General features: G+C 40.7%; 1 long non-coding RNA gene across 1 annotated transcript in view; it reads right to left on the reverse strand.

The window, feature by feature from the left end:
- Positions 1-26,111, reverse strand: part of LOC309646452 — a 333,740-nt gene continuing 307,629 nt past the window's right edge. The window contains exon 2 of the long non-coding RNA XR_014255374.1: positions 1-26,111. This exon is cut by the window's right edge and continues 5,064 nt beyond it. This is a non-coding gene — a long non-coding RNA (uncharacterized lncRNA).

Below are 26,111 nucleotides of genomic sequence, written 5' to 3' on the forward strand. Positions count from 1 at the left end.
GAGAGTAAATCCTGAGTTCTCATCACAAGGAAAAATTTTTTTTTCTATTTATTTAATATTGTATCTATATGAGATGACAGATGTTCCCTAAACTTACTGTGATGATAAGTTCATGATGTGTGTAAGTCAAATCATTATGCTGTACACCTTAAACTTACACAGTGCTGTATGCCAATTATATCTCAATAAAACTAGAAGAAAAAAAAAGAAATCAAAGAGTGGGGACAGTAAAGGAATTAATCAAAAGGAAGAATCCAGAAAAAGAAAGAGAAATTAGTGGCAAAACTTACTTTTACAGAGGCAAAAAGCCTGTTGGGAGATAAGACAGGGAAAAGGAAGTGGGACAAATCTCTGATTCATTTCCTGCCCATCCTTTGGAGTGCAAAACCTATTGCCTGTTTGGCAGACTGCTTTAAAAGGCCTTCCTAATTCCAATCCCAGCAGGTAGGGCTTTAGAGGGTAAGGCTGTCTGATCAATTGAGTGGATGGGTAGCATTTGGAGGCCTCTGGGGAACAATTTCCATCTCTCTTCTAAGGGAACCAGTTACTCTTCTATCACCAGAAGAATGCATCCTAAGGACTAATGGTCCAGACCACATGAAACTGAAATGGCTTTTCATGGGGAGCCTTTGTAGAAACCAAAGTTGTTGCTTGGATCTTAGGGATCTTTCTGTTGGATGAATATCAAGCATAGTTTGACAACACATTAGCTCCTTTGGAAGCCACACCTACCATTGACCGTGAATGAGCTTATCACCTGAAATTCTAAGAGGTTTCTTCATGTGTAATCCACAGCTTTCTTATATTATTTGTGGACTGCTTTTCTTCAACACTTCTCTTAAAGAGGCTTTCTGACTAGAGAAAATGCATGTTCATACATAGACTGAACAATTACAAAACAAAAACTGTAAAGAAAGGATGAAGGAATTACAGCACAAAGCTGTTACAGAAGCAGAAGAGGATTGGATGATGTAAAGAGTTGCGGTGCAGGACTTCCCTGGAGGTCCAGCAGTTAAGACTCCACACTGCCACTGCAGGGGGCCAGGTTCAGTCTCTGGTTGGGGAACTAAGATCCCACGTGCCACGCAGCATGGAAAAAAAGATTTTTTTAATAAATAAATAAATATTTTCAAAAAGTGTTGGGGTGCATTAGTTTCCTGTGACTGCCATCACAAATCATCACAAACCAGGTGGCGTAAAACAACAAAAGTTTATTCTCTCGCAGTCGTGGAGGTTGGAAGTCTGAAATCAAGGTGTCGGCAGGTCCACGCTCCCTCTGAGATTCTGAGTAGAGTCCTTCCTTGCCTCTTCTAGCTTCTGGTGGTTGCTGACAATTCTTGACATTCCTTTACAGCAGCCTCACTCCAATCTCTGCTTCCATTTTCACACTGCCATCTTCTAGGTGTGTCTATGTCTCTGTGTCCAGATTTCTCTGTTTCTATAAGGACAGCAGTCAGATTAGATTTTGGACCCACCCTAATCCAGTATGACCTCACCTTAACTTGATTACATCTGCAAAGACCCTATTTCCAAATGAGGTCACATTCACAGGTTCTGGGTTGATGTGAGTTTTTGAGGGACACTATTCAACCCAGTACAGGGGTGAAGAGCAATTTCCCCAGCTTTGCTAATTAAAAATAGAATAAGAGGAAATAGGTTTAAACTAAATGGTGAAATACTGAGGTTTTTTAGCCAATAGCATAGTGAATCCACTGCACTGAGCGCTTTGGGAGAAATAAGAGAAGTCAAATTCTCCTTTCGTGGCCCTCAATGGGGCTATGACCCACTTAGGTAGACACAAGGGAGGTTTACAAGTTGATGAGCTAAGAAGAAAAAAAATCTCGCTAACGGTCAAACATTCATATAAAGTGCCTTAAACAGCAATGAACACAAGAGTACCTCTCATGTGTTTGGCTTGTGGCTAGGATGTAAGAAGCTAGAAAGAGAATCATTTTCACTCCAACAACATGAAAAATCTGGATAAATTGAAAAATTGTAATATTTTTTGAACCAATCACAAGGCTGAAGTCTCAGATCTGCCAAATAGTGTGAAATCAAAGAGAAGAGCAGCTCCAACAAGGACACAACACATGAGCACTGGTTCCCCTGGGGCAGAGCATCTGAGAAAGAGATGCCGGGCTCCACACCAATGGGCAAAAAATCAGCCAAAATCTTTCTTTTCTTTCAGTTTTATTGAGATATAATTGACATAGCAGCACTATGTAAGTTTAAGGTATACAGCAGAATGACTTGACTTACATATATGGCAATATATATAAACATTTGTAAGTTGCTAAGAGAGTGGATCCTAAAAGTTCTCATCACAAGAGAAAGCAACCAGGTTTTTTTGTAGCTAGATGAGGTGATGGATACTAATTAAACTTACTGTGGTAAAACCTTTAATAAGTTGCTAATGGTCAAACGTGGGCTACAGTGAGTATCTAGACCCCCTGGGAGCTGCAGTCACAAAGGGAGCTCATGCTCATTGGCAGCTTCCTCACCGTAAATCTCCACCAGGTGCTCCAGTGAAAGGTTAGGGGCAGGGCAGAGATCACATAAAGCCTCCCTTTGTCGAGTGGGACTGGAGGAGGACTGCAGGATCACCATGAGAAAGGCACAAGTTTCCACCTGAACCTTTATCCTCTAAGTAATGAAAGCTGTAAGCCAGTGGAGGAAGGGCAATAAACCTAATGCACAGGACTCTAAAATTTATTCAAATAAAGGGTTTAAAAAAAAAAAAGAATCCAATGAAAAATATAGGCAAAGCATTTGAACACTCATTTAAAAAGTTCATTAAAAGATGTTCAACATCATTAATCATTAAGGAAATGCAAATTAAAACCACAATGAAATACACACCTATTTGAATATCTAAAATCAAAAAAACTAACAAGGGCTTCCCTGGTGACACAGTGGTTAAGAATCCACCTGCCAATGCAGGGGACACAGGTTCGCCCCCTGGTCTGGGAAGATCCCACATGCCTCGGAGCAACTAAGCCCATGCGCCACAACTACTGAGCCTGCACTCTAGAGCCCATGAGCCCCAACTGCAGAGCCCATGTGCCACAACTACTGAAGCCCGCGTGCCTAGAACCCGTGCTCCACAACAAGAGAAGCCACTGCAATGAGAAGCCCACACACTGCAACGAAGAGTAACCCCTGCTCACTGCAACTAGAGAAAGCCCACACGCAGCAACAAAGACCCAACGCAGCCAAAAATAAATAAATAAAATTAATTAATTAAAATAAATGAATAAATAAATAAAACATGGAGACTGTCAGCATATTGATAAAGTTTTTAAAAAAAACTAACAATATCAAGTGCTGGTGTGGAGGAACTGGATCTCTCATACATTGCTGGTGGGAACACAGAGTGGTAATCATCTTGGAAAACAATGGCAGTTTCTTATCAAGTTAAATATACACTTGCCCTTACCATATGACCCAGGAATCCCACTCTTAAGTACTTATCAAAGAGAAATTAAAACTTATATTTACACAAGAACCTATTTGCAAATGTTTATAATGGTTTTATTTACAACACCTCCAAACTGAGAACAAACAGAATGTCCTTCAGCTGGTGAATGTATGAACAACTGTGGCACATCCACATCCACGGGTTCCTGGGAAAGGTGGTGAAAGCTGGTTCTTTGAGGGCTTTGCAAAACTAACAGGAATCAATTATGTACATACACACCTAAAAGTTAGAAGATAGGAAAACGCACATCTTGGCTGTTCATATTGAGTCAACTTTTGGGGCCCTACCACCATTTTGAATGGGTTCCCAGAAGTCTTTTCTCTCAATCATCCTCCGTCCACCCCATTCCTGTCTCCAGGTCTAGACTCTACTCTTATAACACCTGCAAGTTCAAGGCCAGGGAGACCTTCTTCCCTGGTTCCATAGAGGATAGTCACAGTGTCTTCACGGTTCTCTGTGGGACTAAGATGGGGCTTCTCGGTTCTCTCAGAATGGAGCACCAGAAGCTAAGCAAGCAATATTGTTCTTAGCATAACTTCATGTATTCAACTAGACATTTATTGAGCACTGACTGTGTGCCATGCATCGGGGAAACAAAAAATACATTAAAATTTAAAAGTAAAACAGCAACAACAACAACAAAAAAAATGTGATAAAACAAGTTTCCTATTCTAATGAATAAAGATGATAATTTTTTAAAAGGAAAAGTTGCGAGGGAATCATCATCCTCTGTCTTCAACAGCATATGGGCCTGAAGGAAACGAGACAAAGTAGGTGGTTGCTTATTCTTTCTTCAAATACAATGGTGGCTTATCTCCTTGGGACTCTTAATTTTGATTTTTGAAATTCTCAAAGATCTTTCCAATTTTTAACTTTCTTTAAATAACCTGTAGAGGACTCTCTCAAATTAAACATGTCTTGAATTAAGAAGTTCCCTAATTTCTGGAAGGATATAAGTAACTTATGTAAATGGTGATGCCTCCAGATTGATAGGACTGGGAGATGTGAGGTAGAAAGAGGACCCATTTTTCATTAAATACCCTGATATGTCTTGAATTTTTATCATGTGTGTATATTTTTACACTATGAATAATGTTAAGGTTTTTTTTTTAAAGTTTTCTTCTTTCTGTGGTCCTATAACAGGAAGTCTGTTACTAGCATTTTCTCCTAAACTAACAATATATGAATCAAATCCTTCAAAAACTCCTGTTTTTAAAGAATTGAGCATCAAGTAGAAATTCCATTTCTAGAAAATTACCCTACAGGCAGAGGTAGGAAAGCATATCAGTTTGGCATATGGGCTCAGGAATCACACGTGGGTTTAAAACCTAGCTCTGCCACACTCTGCCTGTGTGACCCTGAGCAAGTTACTTAACTCAGTTTCTACTAATTCCTGCTTCAAACACCTACCTCACTGGCCTGTTAAGAGGATTAAGTGAGATGATGTACATAAAGTTCTCAGCCCAGAGCCTAGCACAAAGGAAGTACTTAATAAATGATGATAATTACTGCTATTAAGGAATTAATTACAGGGATGGCTAAGCCATTAGTGCAGTATAGTTGTTAGTCCTTAGAAAAATGCAAATTCTTACCATTAGAGCACACGGTAAATAAAATGTGACTCAGCTGTACAATGAAATATGCAGTCAGTAAAATGATTTACAGAAGACTATTTAAGGAATAGAAAGATGATATTCATGAAATAGTGTTAAAGCAAGTTAGAAAACAATATGTGCAACATAGTCTTGGGTTTTAAATAATACTATATATGTAAACACATATTGTGTCGAGAGAGAACAAAGAATCATCAATAAGTGGTTCTGTCATTCATGCAAAAAATACAGCACCTACTCTGTGCCAGTTTTAGGTGGAGGGGATGTAAAAGTGAATAAAATGGACAAAAATCACTGCCTTCATGGAACTGACCTTCTAGTGGGTGGATACAGGCAATAAATAAATGCTAAATGAAATTTAGAGTATATCTGATGATAATAAGTGCCATATGTAGAACAAGCAAGGAAGTAGGGATGGGGAATGCCAGCTGTCAGAGGGAGGCATTTGCCGTTTCAATGAGAGTGGTCAGGGAAGTTCTCACTGATAAGATGGTGGCTGATTTGTGTTGCAAAGTTGGTGACAGAGCAAGTCATGGAGACAGCAGAGAGAAGAGCAACCAGACTGAGGGAACAACAAGTGCCAAGGCTGAGAGTGGGCTTGCCGCATTCAAAGACCAGCAATGAAGCTGTTATGGACAAAGTGGCATAAGCAAGGGCCAGGGTGGGAGAGGGGGTGGGACAGGAAGGGGTGGGACAGGAAGAGGTGGGACAGAAAGCAGAGGTCAGGTCATATAGGGCCTTGGGAGCCTTATTAACAACTTTGGATTTAACTCTGGTGAAATACATAATAAACCACTGGATGTTCTGAGCATAGGAGTGGCATGCTCTGACGTATTTTAACTAGTTCATGCTGGTACTGTGTTAAGAATAGAGTGGAGGGGGCTTCCCTGGTGGTGTAGTGGTTAAGAATCCATCTGCCAATGCAGGGGACACAGGTTTGAGCCCTGGTCCAGGAAGATCTCACATGTTGCAGAGCAACTAAGCCCGCGAGCCACAACTGCTGAGCCCACGAGCCACAGCTACTGAAGCCCACATGCCTAGAGCCCGTGCTCCGCAACAAGAGAAGCCACCGCAATGAGAAGCCCGCGCACAACAACGAAGAGTAGCCCCTGCTTGCCACAACTAGAGAAAGCCCACACACATCAATGAAGAACCAACGCAGCCAAAAATAAATAAATAAATAATAAATAAATAAATATATTTAAAAAAAGAATAGAGTGGAGGGATAGAAGCATGGATACCAGTTAGAAAAATATTGCAAAAATACAGGAAAGAGATGATAGTGGTTTAGACCAGAGTGGGAATAGTAAAAGTAGTGAGGAGCAGTCATATTCCAGACATATTTTGAAGTAGTGAGGAGCAGTCATATTCCAGACATATTTTGAAGGTAGAGCCAGCAGAACTTGCTGACAGATGGGATTTAAGGTAGGAAGGAAAGAGAAGTCAAGGATAAGTCACAGGTTTGGGAGCTGTGCAACTAGAATGATAGAGTGGCCACTTACTGAAGTGAGAAGACTGCAGGAGGAACAGATTTAGGGGAAAAGATCAGAAACTTGATGTTTGATATTAGGTCTAACATTCAAGTGGAGATGTTGAAAAGGCTGTTGAATATATGTGAGCCTAAAGTTCAGAGAAGGAGTCCATTGTCATCAGGTATGAAAAACATTTAAAGCCACAGAGCTATATCAGAACCACTACATTCAATTGTTCAGGTTTTGCACAGCACAGTTTCCTTCACATTGTAGTTTGGTGAATAGTATCCCCTGGAATTAGGCAGTGCACATACATGGTGCACATATAATTAATCCATACATGGCAACCCTAGGTAAAATCACCTAGAAAGTGGGTATTGATAGAAAAGAGATCAGAAGATCCTGGGGGTCTTCAGTATTTAGAAACCAGAGAGATGAGTTGGAATGATGAGGTGGAATGAGCAAAGAAGACTGAAAAGAAGTGGCTAATAAAGTAGAAGACAAACCAGCAGACCAGTGTCCCAGAAGTCAAGTGAAGGAAGAGGAAGTAATCAACTTTGAAACACTCTTCTGAAAAGTCAAAGAAGATGAGGGCTGAGGACTGATCATTGCAGTCCTACATTAGACCCAGGTAAGAAGAGCTCCTACCCCAGGCCCCATACCTGAGTTGTTTCCATGCTTTGGAGTGTTTTCCTCAATTTTTCTGTCTCCTTTCTGTGCTTGGGTCCAGCGAAGGCCATTTATGCCATCTGGGAAAATGTTCCCAAGTCTGACCCTCGTACCCTAGTAATCACCAGAATTGTTTCCCTTGACATTTTCTGAGTCTTCCTTTAATGCCTGAGACATTGGTTGGGGTCAGCAGTGCCAACTGGGCAGGAAGCCCCAAGCCTGCACAGGGACCAGCATAGACTCTGGCCTCTATTCTTCCCCTTCGGGGCACTCTCCATCACTCTATCCAACACGTGGAGTCAATCAGCTGCTCCAAGAATCTCCAGGACCTATGCCTGTGGTGGAATTCTGGGGATCTATGGCTAGACCTTAGTTCCAGGAGGGTAGCCTAATGAATAGATCCCCCCACACCCCACTCACCAGGGCAGTATTTCTTTTGTAGGACTGTGCAAGATTAGACTACTAAAATGGTGCAGATGTGCTGATTTTGGATGATTCAGGTAGGATATAGGACAAATTCAGGGGTCTGGGCTACCAGTAGTCTACCACCAACTCTTGAGTGTGTATGGGCCTATTTGACAACTCTTACTCATCTGTGTTCTGACTACAATGCCACCTCCAGTTCACAGTGAGAGGTAGTGACAAGCATCCTTTACCCTGTATGTCCCTGTAACTGGCACCCAGGGTAGCCATCCACTCCCTCTGAAGCTTCACTCCATGTGTCAGGCAGTCCTCAGAGGGGCCATGCCTACCTCCTCTAGGAGATTTTTGAGACAGTTGCACAACTGGGTACGCCCAACTGATGTTCTCTCCAGTCTCAATCAATGTAACAACACCATGCTCTCCCAAGTGGACCTTAAGTCATGTTGGATGGCGGTGGGCGTGGGTGGGGTATTCCTGGGGGGGATGAAAACCACTCTTCTCATCCTGCCTTTCTCCAATCCTTCCTCCTGGTGACAGTGTGTGCCAGGCAGGGGTTGGAGCAACACTGAAAGAGATCACATCCTAGGAACGCAGTGATTACAGCCCAAAGTGTTGAAGAGAAGACTGTGTTGTTCTACGTTCATTCAATAAACTTCTGAGTGGTAACTTTAACATGATGAGAAAAGAAAGTATCACATTTTCCTGCATGCTCTGGGTGAGACTTGCACTTGACGCACAGTAATAAGCTCTGATAAAATCATTGGAAGCCAGCGTTCACGGGCAGCATAATGGATGATGCAGCCTCATGAGTAGTAAGGTAACAAGCGTTAAATAAATGGTATTGGGGGACTTCCCTGGTGGTGCAGTGGTTAAGAATCTGCCTGCCAAAGCAGGGAACACATGTTCGAGCCCTGGTCCGGGAAGATCCCACATGCTGCAGAGCAACTAAGCCCATGCGCCACAACTACTGAGCCTGCGCTCTGGAGCCTGCAAGGCACAACTACTGAAGCCTGCACACCTAGAGCCCATGCTCCACAACAAGAGAAGCCACCGCAATGAGAATCCCATGCACCACAATGAAGAGTAGCCCACACTCGCCACAAACTGAGAAAGCCCGCATGCAGCAACAAAGACCCAATGCAGCCAAATAAAAAAATTAAATAAATAAATAAATACATTTATTTTTAAAAATGAATAAATCCTATATAAAAAAATGGTATTAGGGAAATGCAGAGGCAAGAAGATTGATATCATTTTAATACAGATTCTGAAGAGCCAGGGCAAAGTTATTACAGCCTTACTACCTTTTCATGTGATGAGATGTGAAATTAGCCAGAAGCATCACATTTGACAATAAAGAACACAAAGAGATGGTCCCTGGATCCGAACAGAAAAAGAAATGATCCTGGACACTATGAAACCTCTTCACTTCCACTGATGGGATGATAAACAAATACATAAGAACTTTTCTGCCTGTTATCCTAAATCTTCATCAATAAATCACTGTATCTCATGTTGATTTTGTATATGAATTTTGTATTATTTACATCTTTTTATCAAAATTTTTATATAGAGTTCAGGAATCAAGATGACGGAATAGGAGGACGTAGAATTCGTCGCTCCTTACAAGTACATCAAGAACACATCTACAAATGGAACAGTTCTCATAGAGCACCTGCTGAACATTAGTGGAAGACTTCAGACCCCTAAAAGGACAAGAAAAATCCCCTCATGACTGGGTAGGACAAAAGAAAGAAGAAAAAAAGAAGAGAGGAATCCAAAAAGGGACCAGCAACACTGGCAGGAAGGTGAAGGTGAAGGGAGGTCCCCACACTCAGAAAAACTCCCTCACTGTGGCGAAAGCAGCTAGGACAGAAAAGGACCTTCGGGGGATCAAAGGAGAGCACAACAGACAGACTGTGGAAGGCAGGATAAAGTAAGAACTACATACATGGTGTACACCGCATCTCTGCACATTCCAGCCTGAGTCATGAGTCACCTGTTGCAAAGGGGAGCTGGGTGCTGGAAAATGGGGTTTGGAGCGTGGATCCAGGGAGGGGACAGCATTTGGCTTTGAAAAGACAGCCTGAAGGGGCAGGAGTAAGGAGCTCCACAACCGGGAAAGTCTGTGGAAAAACCTGGGACACCATAGAAGCAAGGCATCATTGTTGAGAGGCATGTGGGGGCGGGGCAACCACTGCCCCCACATGCCAGCTCCTGCCTCCCTGGGCTCTGGGAGGGACTCCCACCAGAGCGAGTGCACCACAGTCTGTTGGGACTGCCTGCTGGTTCCGCCAGTGCAGGCAACTCGCACGCACCCCAGTTGTGGCCACCGTACCCCTCCCCAGCTTGAGTGAATAAGTGTGCCCCAAGCAGCTGCTGCTTTCGCTCCCTGTCACCTGGGCAAGGAACAGACGCCTGAGGGTGTTGCACACATGGAGGTGGGGTCAAAATCAAAGCTGAGCCCCAGGGGCAGTGCGACTGAGGAATAGGAATGGAAATCTTTCCGTGCAGCTGCACAAGCCACAGATTAAATCCCTGATCAGACTGATAAATCCTGTATCTGTGGAATCCCTGAATAGACGAGTGTTCCCACAATTGAGACCGGTCTAGCCTTCACAGCAGTGGACTTTGGGGGCAAGTACACACAGGAGTCAGGCCAGGTCAGAGTCTGAGCTGACTCCACAGTACCCTCAGCAGGTCCAGAGACCTACCTAGAGGTACTGGAAGGACTCCTGGGGAGGCAGGGATTGGCTCTGGCTCACTGTGGGAGCAAGGACACTAACAGAGGAGGCCCCAGGACAATATTCTTATTACTATTATTCTTTTTTTGTTTGTTTCATATTGTACAGTTGTTGGTGTTGTTGCTTTTACCATTTTTTATCTTTTATTTTTAATTTTAATTTTTTTATTTTTTAATATGTTTATTTTACTTTTTTATTGTTTTGTGGTATTTTCTTGGTTTTGTTCTTTGTTTTTTTATTGTTTTTATGTGTATATTTTGTTTTCTTTGTTTTTTTGTTTTTTGTTTGCTTTCTGTTTTTGTTTTATTTTTCATTTTTTGTTTTTGTTAGTTTAGTCCTTATTGACTGTTCTCAGTTTTGAATTCTTTTGTTTGTTTGTTCTCTTATTTTTTTTCTCTCTCCCTTTTTTTCTTTTTTCTGTGTGTGTGTGTGTGTGTGTGTGTGTGTGTGTGTGTGTTATGTTGTTGCTGCTGTTCCTTTGCTGTTGTTTTTGCTACTTGTCTTGGGTTTTGTTTGTCTGTTTCTTTTCCTTTGTTTCTTTTCATTTTCTTTTCTTTTCTTTCTTTTCTTTTTCTTTTCTTTCCTTTTCTTTCTTTTTTCTTTGGCCACACTGTGTGGCTTGCAGCTCTTGGTTCCCTGGCCAAGGGTAGGGCCTGGGCCTCTGGGGTGGGAGCACCAAGTCCAGGACGCTGGACCACCAGAGCCCAGGAAATATTAATCAGTATGTGCACTCCCAGAGGTATCCATATCAACACAAAGACCCAGCCCCAGACAACTGCGTGCAGGCTCCAGTGTTGGACACCTCACGACAAACAACCACCAAGACAGGAACACAGACCCACCCATCAGCAGACAGGCTGCCTAAAGTTGTACTAAGCTCACAGACAGCCCAAAACACATCACCTGATGCAGCCCTGCCCTTCAGAGGTAGAAGACTCAGCTCCATCCCCCAGAATGCAGGCACCAGTCTCTCCCACCAGGAAGCCTACACAAGCCCCTGGACCAATCTCACTGACCAGGGGGCAGACAACAGAAGCAAAAGGAACTACAACCCTGCAGCCTGTGAAAGGAGACCATAAACACAGTAGGTCAGACAAAATGAGATGACAGAGAAGTACGTTGCAGACGAAGGAGCAAGGTAAAATCTCACAAGACCAAATAAATGAAGAGGAAATAGGCAATCTATCTGAAAAAGAATTCGGAGTAATGATAGTAAGGATGATCCGAGATCTTGGAAATAGGATGGAGGCACAGATTGAGAAGATACAAGAAATTATTAACAAGGACCTCAAAGAAATAAAAAACAAACAATCAATGATGAACAACCAAATAACTGAAATGAAAAATACACTAGAAGGAATCAATAGCAGAATAACTGAGGCAGAAGAATGGATAAGTGAGCTGGAAAATAGAATGGTGGAAATAACTGCTGAGGAGCAGAATAAAGAAAAAAGAATGAAAAGAATTGAGGACAGTCTCAGAGACCTCTGGGACAACATTAAAAGCACCAACATTCATCATCTCACACCGGTCAGAATGGCCATCATCAAAAATCTACAAACAATAAATGCTGGAGTGGGTGTGGAGAAAAGGGAACCTTCTTGCACTGTTGGTGGGAATGTAAATTGATACAGCCACTGTGGAGAACAGTATGGAGGTTCCTTAAAAAACTAAAAATAGAACTACCATACGACCCAGCAATCCCACTACTGGGCATATACCCTGAGAAAACCATAATTCAAAAATAGACATGAACCAAAATGTTCATTGCAGCTCTATTTACAATAGCCAGGACATGGAAGCAACCTAAGTGCCCATTGACAGATGAATGGATAAAGAAGATGTGACACATATGTACAATGGAATATTACTCAGCCATAGAAAGGAACGAAACTGAGTTATTTGTAGTGAGGTGGATGGACCTAGAGACTGTCATACAGCGTGAAGTAAGTCAGAAAGAGAAAAACAAATACCGTATGCTAACACATATATATGGAATCTAAAAAAGAAAATGGTCAGAAGAACCTAGGGGCAAGACAGGAATAAAGATGCAGACCTACTAGAGAATGGACTTGAGGATACGGGGAGGGGGAAGGGTAAGCTGGGACAAAGTGAGAGAGTGGCATGGACATATATACACTACCAAACGTAAAATAGATAGCTAGTGGGAAGCAGCCACATAGCACAGGGAGATTAGCTCGGTGCTTTGTGACCACCTAGAGAGGTGGGATAGGGAGGGTGGGAGGGAGGGAGATGCAAGAGGGAAGAGATATGGGGACATATGTATATGTATAACTGATTCACTTTGTTATAAAGCAGAAACTGACACACCATTGTAAAGTAATTATACTCTAATAAAGATGTTAAAAAAACAAGAAGGAGAAGATTAACTGGGAAAAATCATAAAGTGACTTCCATTATCATCAGCAAAACCCCCCTTCACTTAGTATGTTATTCAGCAATAAATATTTCAAACTAGAAAAAAAAAAAAGATATGAAATAGCTCACTCAGGGAGCGGGAGCATCAGTGAGCTAGGAAATGTAATGAGACTGCCAGGCAGCAATAGAGACCCACTTGAGGTTAGTGGCCATAAATTGGAAAGGGCTCCAGTCAGCATAATCATGAGCTTTACCAGCCATGCTCAGTTGAACAGACACAGAATCAGTGGAGACTTGGATTTAAACAGGGTTTTGCCAAGAGAATATGATGAAGGGAGAAAAAGAAAGGAAATTAAGAGTAGATATGAGGGAGTGATGTCATTTGGACCATGAAATCCAAGTACGGTAAGGGGGGGAGGTGAGGACATGAAGAGGCTGTGAGTGACGGTGAAAATTGGGAGGATCGATGGACTGTTGGTGCCAGTGATGCTGAGGAAGTTGTGTCGCTGGGATACCAGAGGGAGTGAACTGCAGAGAGAACATCAGAGTGGTTCGCTTAAAACTGGCATGTAGACATGGCAGGGTCATTGGTAATGATGAGGTCTAGGGTGTGGCCAGGATGTAGAGGCTGAGACAGGGTGGAGGACAAGATCATTGGAGGAGAGGAAGCCAACGAACTGAGAGGTGAGGGTACTAGAATAGTTATTTATGCAGATGTTGAAAACCTCAAGACATAGTGAACGGTTCTAGTCCTCAGAGAAAGCATGACATTGAACATGCTTTAAGGAATGAGGAACAGAGAGAGGTAGGGTTGGAAGATGTCTGTCCCGGGAGAAATAGGGGTTACAAACTGATTGAAATGCAAAGCTAGGGATTTCAGGGAGAAGAAAAGGAGAATGATCTGGACATGGCGAGAAGCATCAGGAGGAGATGGAACCCATCTCCAGGTTCTGTGGTGTGAAGAGTATACCAAAGAAAGCAGCCACCACATGAGAGGGAGGCAGAGGAGCCAGAGTTCAGTTGTGCGAGCAAGATGGCAAAGGGAAACTTCAGAGAAGAGGATGGAGAGAGAAGGTTGATCACTGACCTTGAGTTCCAGAGGGCACAGTAAAGCAGATTTGAAAATTTGGGGAGCGGGAGCAGGGAGCTGAGGTCAGAGAAGGGGGTGCACAGAGCCTTACAGGCATTAATGTCCTGGGGAATGAGGGGTGAGCCGGGAGACTGAGATAACTAACCCCAGGAGTGGTCATTCTGCTGGTCTCAAGGCAGGGAGAGGTGCTTAAGCTGTGAGAGTTGCAGGGAAGGAAGTCGAAGGGGAGTTTACAGAGTTCTGGGAATCCTGCTTCCCTCTTGCCTGTAGAGGTGGAGACCACCAGGAGGGGAAGTCTTACCTGCCACGTGTGGATTTCATCACTCATTGGGCGGGGAGATTATGGATGATTTAAGCGTCCTTCTTTTTGCTCATTTGATTCCATCATAAAAGTGTATCCCATTTGTGATAAGAACATTCTTTCTAATCCCAGAAACCTCCAATTCTTTCACCTACTGTGTGACTTTGAATTAGTCATTGTTTAAAACGTAGAGATTGTCTCCACTTGTTCACAACTTTGTAAATCAACTGTACTTCAATTTAAAAAAGGAGAATAGAAGATTAAAGTATTTCCAACACATACAAATATAGGCGCATGTTCTATCGCTCACATAGCAAAGGCTCTCCCACACATGTGTAAATCTACATTCCAGAATCATTACCAATTGGCCTAGAATCTAGTCTTTCCCTGCTGTTACTAAAATATTTAACCCCTAGGAATTACACTGCTCTAACTACTTTCTTAGTGTTCTATTTCTTTGTATTAACTCATGAAAGTCAAGACAATTAATCCTGAAGAAGATCAGAGAAACCAGCCAGAGGGAGCCACTGTTTTAATTAAATCAACCTTAGGAAGGAGACTGTGCCAACTCTCCCAGCTACCTATTTCCATACGCTGGAAGGAATTCATTTGTGAGAAGCCAACAAAAGTCAATCCAAATTATTTTTAAAGCATTATGAGGTAGATTATTACAAATACCAGGAGAAGCTATTCACACAGACCCAGCCCCTGATAAAGCCAAAGACAGAGCATTTCCTTCTTGGCTAATGACAAGAAGGTACATTATGTCATCCTGTCCTCTTGTGAATTCCTTCCCACCAAGAGAGCCCTGTCAACACTCCCATAAAATCCATTCCTGTATAACCAACAGACTATTTGACTCTCCAGATTGCAAGAGAGACTTCTAAATGGGTCTTTTAGAATAAAATGTGTTTCCTGAAGAAGAAATTGGAATGGCCATTTGGAGCATTGAAAGTCTGTATTTATCCAAGGAACAGGAACGTCTTGTAGAATTACTTTCCCCTGAAATGTACAATCTTGCTGTTACATTTTTTTTTAAGAAGAGAGAAAGAAAACCCTCTCAGCCCAGTATTTACTAGCCTGTCCGAGCATTTTTAGTAATGATAGCAGTGAGGCCTCAGCCTGTATTGGCCGTCAGTGCTCCAACCTTAGTCCCAGGCTGTATGCCAGCTTTTTAAAAGGACCAACCTGACTTTAGTCCAATTCCTTTCTGACCCAAAGCCCATTAACCTGGACTCCTTGTCAGGTCTGTTTGTGCCTTACATCTACTTTTAAAGGAGAGGTTGTTCTGGGTCAAGAGATGATTTCTAATATTTCCTCTTTTAAGTTGTCCAAAATTCACAGACTGATGTAATTAGACAGCAGGAAGATCATTGGGGACAGGATAGCTGCCCATCTGTGTAATGAGATTTGGATGCTCAGTTTTACTGAACTGTGTATTCTAGCCCCCATCCAGTTGGCCAGAGGTTATTTCCACAATATGTTTCTATTTTCTTCTTCAGTTAAATTTAAAACTATGAAAGGAAGGGGGCCCCTAATCCTTCCTCAGGAGCAAAAGTGATGCAGATCTTATTGGGAAGACTTTTTCCGGGCCCAACTTAAGTTTTTGTTGGCTCAGCATTAGTGCATTTTTTCCTAAATCTTTCCTCTTGGAGCTCAGTAGACTGTTTAGCCCAGCCCTGCTATTTGTGCTTCAAATGCTTGCAGACGGTTTATATACCCCCTCCTCATCCCTGTTTAGCTGCACTGTAACATACCTAACTGTTTCATTTCTTAATCTCCCTGACCCCTACCCTGTCCATGCATGATAAATCAGTCCTCAAATAATTGTGGCTTCTGAATTTCCTATTATTTTTCAACGTTTTCCTAGCGTTTGGTGAAGTGTAATTGTATTGGCTTGCTATTGCTGTGTAACAAATAACCACAGTATTTTAGTGTTTACCATTAACCATTTATTTAACTTACACATCTGTGGGTTGTCTGGGCCCAGCAAGGCTGTCTGACTGGGACGGTTCATCTGAGTTGGCTCTGCTGCACATGTCTTTTGTCATCCTCCTAGGGCCAGAGGGCTAATTTAGACGTGTTCTCCTCACAGCAATGGTAGAATACAAAAAGGAGAATGGAAATACACAAGGCCTCTTTAAAAAGAAGAAGTGACACACCATCACTTCCACCTTTTTCTATTGATCAAATCAAACCACGTGGCCCAACGCAAAATCAAGTGACAGGGAAATATGCTCCATTCCTTTAGTAGGGGAACTTCAAAGTCACATGTCAAATGGCATGGATACAGGAAAAGGTGAAGAAGTAGGGCTAAAAAGTCACAATGGACAGCTCATCTGAGCCATAACACAAGCTTCAGTTTAAGATCTGATATCTTTCATTGTTCCCTTTGAGTACCACCAAATACCTACACAGCATTGTTGATGCTCATCAGAGATCATGAAGCCTTCAAGGGCTTATAGAACTTGATTTACAAAGTGCCTGGCAGAATAGAGATGGAACTTGTTTAGGAGGGAATCATTAAGTCCCTCCAGAACCAGATCAGGATGATTATTGGAGACCTGAAGAATAATCAGTGTCATTCCAAACTCAGGTGATGAAATAACAACGATAGGCAGTTTTTGTTGAGCATCTACTATGTTCTAAGCCATTTGTATCTAGTCTTTTATTGATGGCATCACCACAAGGCTGCAAGGTATTATTGTCACCACTTTCAAAGGAGGAAACTGACTCTAAAAGATCAAGGAACTTGCCCAATATTACACTGAATTTTTAATCTGAATCAAAATTTTTTAAACTGAAAAGGTTAGTTTCAAACTCATATTAGTCTTAATCCCAATAATCTATATTCTATTCAATAACTCCAATGAAATGAGGTTTAAGAATTCTCTTACTGTCTGTAATATATACATACAGACAGACAGACAAACTCACCATATAATTATATGAGGGGAAAAATCTCCAAGAAATGTAGTTAAATGAAAAAAGCAAAATGCAGAACAGGTTACATAATATACTATCTTTGGTGTTTAAAAAAGGCAGTGGAGGGCTTCTCTGGTGGCACAGTGGTTAAGAATCCTCCTGCCAATGCAGGGGACATGGGTTCGAACCCTGGTCCAGGAAGATCCCACATGCCGCAGAGCAACTAAGCCCATGCGCCACAACTACCGAGCCTGCACTCTAGAGCCTGCATGCCACAACTACTGAAGCCCGCATGCCTAGAGCCCGTGCTCCGCAACAAGAGAAGCCACTGCAATGAGAAGCCCGCGCACCACAACAAAGAGTAGCCCCTGCTTGCCGCAACTAGAGAAAGCCTGTGTGCAGCAATGAAGACCCAACACAGCCAAAAATAATAAATAAATCAATTAATTAATTTTTTTAAAAAGGCAGTGGAGCAAAGGTAGGTAGGAAGAAAATAAAAGTCTGTGTATGTATTTGCTTATCTATGCATGAGGAAACCCTAGAACAATACACAAGAAACAAAGGACGGTGGTTACCTATGAGGAAGTGGACCAGGGACAAGAATGCGGGGGGGCAGAATTTCATGGCAAATCCATTGATACTTTCTGATTTTTTGAATAATGTGAATGTTAAAGCTATTCATAAAATTAAATTTAAAGAGAAATAAATAAATATTTGGCCAAGGTAGGGTGGAAGATAGGGCAGAAAGATGAGATAAGGCTTTGAGAAGTTTTGACTACAAAGCTCCATTGAAAGGGCAGAAGATTAGAAGGGCATTTAGAAATCCAAATGGCCTTCCATCCACTATCAGACTATTATTTGAACAAGAAAATGTATCACATAGACAACCCCATCTAGAACAGTGCTAAGGGGACAGTGACCTAGAGCTTTTAAAGGGAGATTCGATGTCATCCCTCTGTACTAGATGTTGACCAGTCCTGGCTGTATTTATCCCCAAACTGTAAAGCCATTTAATCTGCAGCCTTGAATACCTCTCCATCGTACTGTGGCAGATTCTCAGTTCTCTTTCTTCCTCCTATAGTATTCTTTTTGCTGATGTTCCTGTTTGAATTTTCTTTTTATTTTTTATCAGTTCCTTATAGCTCCTTGTTACCAATGCATTTGAATTATATCTCTTGAAGCAGTGATTGTTTTTACCATTTACAGGTTATTGTTAAACGTTTATTTAGTGTGGAGTTTGGCTATAAAGTGGACATTCCTAATGCAATATAACTTGTGTAAATAAATGTGTTTTTGTTTCAAAGCAATCACTTCAGGAGGTTATACCCATAAAAATTTAGGAGGTTATACTCATATAACTCCATTTCCTTTGCCATCAAGTTAGGAACATGAGGATTCTGACTCTTGCCAAGTTCACCCTTTAAAACTTAGATCAGAAGTGATTTCCCTCTGACAGTTTTTCTGGAATCCTCAGGTGTTCATTCTTTATAATCCCATAGTTCCCAATCATAGCAGAGTATATTTTCCAAAAATGGTTGCAACAGTATCTCCCATCCACATGCTATTCTTCAATAACTTTGACATTTCTTCCATCAAGAAATGGTCCATATTCCTTCTCCCTGAATCTGAGAAGGCTTGTGACTAGAGTAGAAGAGATGTTATGTGACTCACAGAGCTAAATCTTTAAAATGTTACAGTTTCTTCTTGATTCTCTTTAGAATTTACTCTTGGAGCATAGCCATGAAGCACAAGCAGTCACAAGGAAAGGCCATGTGTAGGTGGTCTGGTTGACAAGCCCAGATAAGATCCCAGACAACAGCCAGCATCAACTACTAGACATACGAGTGGATGAGCCTTCAGACGATGCTAGCCCTCAGCCGTCAAGACGTTCCAAGTGACATTTACTGTCTCAGTTCCAAACTTTCATGAAACTGAGACAAGAGATCTATGCCTGCTCAGAATTCCTGACCCAAAATGTTCGCCGTTTTATGTCACTCAGTTTAGGATGATTTGTAGTGTAGCAATAGTATCTGAAATAGATTTTGATACCTGGAAGTGGGGTGCTGCCAAAATAAAACCTAAAACATATAGCATTGACTTTGGCACTGGTTGGTTGTTGGTGAAAACCTATAAGGCTTTGAGGAGGTTCTTGGTGAGGGATTAAAGGAACCGTTTTTAAAATGTTGTTGGAAACTGAAAGAAAGGGGACCCTTCTTATGCAGAGACAGAAAGTTTAGCAACATTGTCACTTACAGTAATGTGGAAACTGGGAAATATATCTAATGAACTCAATGATCTGGGTTAGGAGATTTCTAGGCAGAATTTTTTTTTTATTTTTATTTTATATTGGAGTAGAGTTGATTAACAATGTTGTGTTAGTTTCAGGTATACAGGAAAGTGATTCAGTTATACATGTACATGTATCTATTCTTTTTCAAATTCTTTTCCCATTTAGGTTATTATAGAGTATTGAGCAGAGTTTCCTGTGCTGTGCAGTAGGTCCTTGTTGGTTATCTTTTTTTTTTCAAATGAGTGGTTTTGTTTATTATAACATAGAGATAGAAATTTTCAGAGCAAGAAAAATGGTATAACTTTTCTCCTTCTAAGTATATACCAGAGATATTACTTAGCACAAGAACACCCATCCTGCCAGAACATGTCTTCAATATACTAAGGACTGACATAAAAACAGCAAGCACCTAGGTGCATCAACATGATAAGTATAAATGCATTCAAACATACACCATTAAGATTAATGTGAAAATATAATAGCAATATTAACAGTAAGTAATATTTTCAATATTACTAATAATTACTAATTAAATATTTATTGGGGGCCAAATTTTTCTGAATACTTTTATATACATTTTACTAGCCTTTTCAACTCTACTAGTAGGCAGGGATAATTAGCTTCATATGACAATTGAGAAAACACCATCAGGTTTTTTTTAAATTTTTATTGGAGTATAGTTAAGTTACAATGTGGTATTAGTTTCAGGTGTACAGCAAAGTGAATCCGTTATACATAAACATATATCCACTTTTTTTTAGATTCTTTTCCCATACAGGCCATTATAGAGTATCGAGTAAGAGTTCCTTGTGCTATACAGTAGGTCCTATTAGTTATCTATTTTAAATATAGCAGTGCGTACATGTCAATACCAAACTCCCAACTTATCCCTATCCCCCCCACTTTTCCCCTGGTAACATAAGTTTATTCTCTAAGTCTGTGAGTCTGTTTCTGTTTTGTAGATAAGTTCATTTGTATCATTTCTTTTAGATTCCGCATATAAGCAATATCATATGATATTTGTCTTTCTCTGCCTGACTTACTCCACTTAGTATGGTAATCTCCAGGCCCACCCATGTTGCTGCAAATGGCATTATTTCATTCTTTTTAATGGCTGAGTAATATTCCATTGCATATATGTACTACATGTTTTTTATCCATTCATCTGTCGATGGACATTTAGGTTGCTTCCATGTCTTGGTTATTGTAAACAGCGCTGTAATAAATATTGAGGTACATGTATCCTTTCGATCCATGGTTTTCTCCAGATTTATGCCCAGGAGTGGGATTGCTGGATCATATGGTAGCTCTATTTTTAGTTTCTTAAGGAACCTCCATACTGTCCTCCATAGTGGCTGTACCAATTTACATTCCTACCAACAGTGTAAGAGGGTTCCATTTTCTCTACACCCTCTCCAACATTTACTGTTTGTAGACTTTTTGATGAAGACTCTTCTGACTGGTGTGAGCTGATATCTCATTGTAGTTTTGATTTGCATTTCTTTGATAATTAAAGATGTTGAGCATCTTTTTATGTATCTCTTGGCCATCTGTATGTCTTCTTTGGAGAAATGTCTATCTAGGTCTTCTGCCCATTTTTTGATTGGGTTATTTGTTTTTATGATATTGAGCCACATGAGCTGTTTGTAAATTTTGGAGATTAATCCCTTGTCAGTCGTATCATTTGCAACTCCCATTCTGTGAGTTATCTTTTCATTTGGTTTATGGTTTTCTTTGCTGTGCAAAAGCTTTTGAGTTTAATTAGGTCCCATTTGTTTATTTTTGTCTTTATTTCCATTACCCTAGGAGATGGATCAAAAAAGATATTGTTGTGGTTTATGTTATCTAGGCAGAATATTGAAAATGGCACTTGGATTCTTCTTGCTTCCAATGACAAAATGTGAGAAAATAAGAATGAAATGTTAAGTATAAAGGAGCAAGACTTACTAGGTTCAAATATAAAATGTTTCTCATTCCCAGCCTCTCCAGCAGCAAACAACACTTAAATTAAGAAAGGACCTCAGGCCAAAGATCAAATCCAGGGTGAGACTCTAAAATCCTTTGTTCAAACCTCATAGAATATTTCAAATAGGCAACAGGACTTCTAAGGATCTTAAAGACATACTTCACAGATTCTCTCTGTTAAATAATATGGCTCTTAAGAAGCACAAGGACATGGTCCCACATTAGCCTCCAGGGGAGCCTGAGGGGGGCGTGGCTTATCTCAAAGAGTTTCATGGGTATGGCTTTTGTCTAATAGAGTAAATAGAGACACAGGAAACTTGCAAAATCTTTTAAAGAAGTATATCAGATTTGACTTAAGAGGACAGAGACAGGAGGCCTTTGATTTTTGACCTACTATTGGTGGCAAATCAGCTAGAAAAACTACTCAGTGACAAACACCAGCAGTTTTTTATAGAAAAGGAAGGATAACTCAGATGGTCAAGGAACTGACAACAAGCGCCAGGTAAATTTCAAGATTGCTAAGGACCAGTAACTGCTCTGTGCTACACATTTTCCCTTTTTCAAATGGGAGTGCTATAACAGCTAGCTAATTCTTGTCCCACAAATGTGTATTGGATGGGAAGGAGGAAGGTCGATAACTTGTCTCTGGCCTTCAGAGAAACTCCACCAGAGGCACTGAACAAAAGAGCTTCATCCACACTGGATCTGATTTAAATAATGAGATCCTGGACTTCAAGCTGATGCCACATTGGGATGAGACCTGGAATTCCTGGAGAAGGGGATGAGTGTATTTTGCATGTGGGAGGAATGTGAACTATTGTGGTCAGAGGCTGGATTGTGGCAGACTATATTTTCCAATCCCACATGTTCTTACAATATGACTTTGATACCCCTCCCATTGAGAATGGTGGTATGTCCCCTCCCCTTAAATATGGGGTGGGAGTGGAGCTTATAAATGACACTGTGTGACTTCCAAAGCTAGGTTATAAAGAGCTGTGAGCTGCAGCCTGATTCTCTTTGGGATGGTTGCTCTTGAAACCGAGACACCATGCTGTGAGGAAATTCAAGCAGCCACTTGGAGAGGCCACATGTGGGTGTTTTGGCTAACAGCCCCAGCTGAGGTCCCAGCAGACAGCCAACATCAACCATGGGACATGTGAGTAAGTTAGCCTTCCAGCCCCCAGCTATTGAGTTTTCCCAGCCTTTCAGTCTGCCCACTTGAGGCCCAGACACCATGAAGCAAAGGTGAGCTATTGCTGCTGTACCCTTTTACAGACTCCTGACTCACAAAAATCCATGAGCATAATAAAATCATTGTTGTTTTATGTCACTAAGATTGAAATGGTAAGTTACACAGTAATAAAACCAGAACACCTATGAGGTCACTGCCAAGTACAGTAATCAAGCCTTAGACTCAGGAGATACACTTAGATTTCAGTACCAGGATCATCCTTTGCCAGCTGTGTAACTGTGGGCAAGTCCCCTAGATAATTATTACTGCTTCATGGGTTGATTATAAGGATTTAATGGGATAACACACATAAAGTACAAGGTAAAGTATGTGACACCTACTAACATTCACTAAATGTCTGTCAGCTGTGATTACTCTTCATCCATGTCTTTATCACTGCACTTACTGTTGAAATTATCCATTTATTTGTCTTCCTCTCCTAATAGGCCATAAGCTCCATGACACTAGAAACTTTATCTCGTTCATCACGTAGTTTAGTACCTAGCTCAGCTGGCTTAGTAGACTATTTTAAATCTCAAATAATAGAAGGTATCCAAAAGTATTTGTAAGCGGTGTTACAAAAGTGTGCAGTATAATTATATCTGATTAACTTCAGTTTCAATTCATATCCTCAGAGCACTTAATATGTGGTCAAGCATTTTCATATGTATTGTCAAAAATCATCTTCTTAGCAATTTTATTTTCATTTTATAAGTGAAGAAACTAAGACTCAAATGAGTTACGGACTAGCTCAACATCACCAATGGGAGTTCAAGTTCATCCATGCTGACCCTGCACCCCCAGCACTTCCTCAGACACCACAGCTGACACTGCTGAACTCTCTCATCCTCCTCTTCCAGGATAATGCCCTTCAAATTTCCCCATCATGGACAAATTTCCATCCTTGGAAATGGTCAAAAATCAGATAAAGATCACACAAGTAAATAAAGAGGATATCTATTTTTTTCTTCTAAAACCAGACATTACAATATAATAATAAGACCAGTTTTCTTGAAAGTTCTAGAAACTCTTCCAAAATAAAAGAAAAATGTTTTTAACAAATTCAGGATTAAATACCTGAAGGTGAAGAGACACACTTATTTCAATGTACTGCTTTATGGTTGAACCTCCTATTTCCATTCTTCTAAGTGCTCCCTGTAACTTTTACACGTGGTCTAAAGGGAATATGAAGCTTTGGAAAGATACTTTATAATCTTTCACAGCAGCTTAGGAGGAAGGGGAAAGGCATTGAGGAAAAGGCAAGGAAAATAGTTTCAACTTGTTGACTCACTTCATATTCAGTAAATGGCCCTGTTACTCCCTTAAGTGTTGCATCCTTCAAGAAAAGGATATTCAAAATATATTCTAAATGGCATTTTATGGAGGAGGGAGGAGCGGGAGACTTCAAACAATTTAAGCAAGTGTTTTTTCACACTGTTTCATTGTTAAAAACTATTTATATAAAAGAAAGCCTAAATGCAAATCAAAACTACAAAGAGGTATCACCTCACACCCATCAGAATGGCCATCATCAAAAAATCTACAAACAGTAAACGCTGGAGAGGGTGTGGAGAAAAGGGGACACTCTTGCACTGTTGGTGGGAATGTAAATTGATACAGCCACTATGGAGAACAGTATGGAGGTTTGTTAAAGAACTAAAAATAGAACTACCATATGACCCAGTAATCTCACTACTGGGCATATACCCTGAGAAAACCATAATTCAAAAAGAGTCATGTACCACAATGTTCATTGCAGCTCTATTTACAATAGCCAGGACATGGAAGCAACCTAAGTGCCCATTGACAGATGAATGGGTAAAGAAGATGTGACACATATATACAGTGGAATATTAGCCATAAAAAGGAATGAAATTGGGTCATTTGTTGAGACGTGGATGGACCTAGAGTCTGTCATACAGAGTGAAGTAAGTCAGAAAGAGAAAAACAAATATCGTATATTAACGCATATATGTGGAACCTAGAAAAATGGTACAGATGAACTGGTTTGCAGGGCAGAAATGGAGACACAGATATAGAGAACAAACGTATGGACACCAAGAGGTGAAAGCAGCGGGGGGGGGGGGGGGGTGCTGAATTGGGCGATTGGGATTGACATGTATACACCGATGTGTATAAAATGGATGACTAATAAGAACCTGCTGTATAAAAAATTAAATAAAAAAAAACAAAAAGAGTCACGTAACCACAATGTTCATTGCAGCACTATTTACAATAGCCAGGACATGGAAGCAACCTAAGTGTCCATCAACAGATGAATGGATAAAGAAGATGTGGCACATATATACAATAGAATATTACTCAGCCATAAAAAGAAACGAAATTGAGTTGTTTGTAGTGAGGTAGATGGACCTAGAGTCTGTCATACAGAGTGAAGTAAGTCAGAAAAACAAATACCATATGCTAACGCATATATATGGAATCTTAAAAAAAAATGGTTCTGACAAACTTAGGGGCAAGACAGGAAAAAAGATACAGACGTAGAGAATGGACTTGAGGACATGGGGAGGGGGAAGGGTAAGCTGGGACGAAGTGAGAGAGTAGCATTGACATATATACACTACCAAATGTAAAATAGATAGCTATTGGGAAGCAGCTGCATAGCACAGGGAGATCAGCTCGGTGCTTTGTGACCACCTAGAGGGGTGGGATAGGGAGGGTGGGAGGGAGACGCAAGAGGGAGGGGATATGGGGATATATGTACACATATAGCTGGTTCACTTTGTTGTACAGCAGAAACTAACACAACATTGTAAAGCGATTATACTCCAATAAAGATGTTAATATATATATATATATAGAAGCAAAAAAATATATATTATATATATATATTATATAATATATATATATATAGAAGCAAAAAAAAAAAGAAGAAGAAGAAAGCCTAAATATATTTTCAGTACTTTGAAGAAAAATATTATAAGTATGAAAAGGCTGGGTTTCAAACTTCCAAAAAAGCAATCCCTTCTCTCAGATAAAAAGAATTTAACGAGAAAATTTCTGTTTTTAAAGTGTTAGCATCCTGATAATTTTGAAAAGCTAGAAATGAAATATTTAAATAGAATTTACTCAGTATTCTTTGGTTTGTTAAACAAATATTTATAGAGCATGAATGCTAATGGTAGGTACAAGCCTAGTTGCTGGAAATGCAATGATGAGTCCCAGAAACATCACCTCTGCCCTCAGAACGCTTACAGTGTAAGAGAAGAGATAAACCTTGCAGTAATTGCCAAATGTGATAAGTGCTATGAAGGAAAACTAGAGGTGGCAATGGGCCATAAAGCAGGAGAATGTATTCTAAGCCATGGAAGGATCTGGAAGGCTTCTCTAAAGGGTGACATTTGAACTCAGATCAGGATGGTGTATTAGTTTCCTGCGGCTGTCGTAACCAAACCCCACAAACCAGGTGGCTTAAAACAATAGAAGTTTATTCTTTCACAGTTCTGGAGGCTAGAAGTCCAAAATTAAGGTGTTGGCACTGCCCTGTTCCCTCTGAGATTCTTCCTAGCT

The sequence above is a fragment of the Balaenoptera physalus genome (genome assembly GCF_965194825.1).
Source record: "Balaenoptera physalus genome assembly, chromosome: 17".
NCBI classification, from domain to species: domain Eukaryota; kingdom Metazoa; phylum Chordata; class Mammalia; order Artiodactyla; family Balaenopteridae; genus Balaenoptera; species Balaenoptera physalus.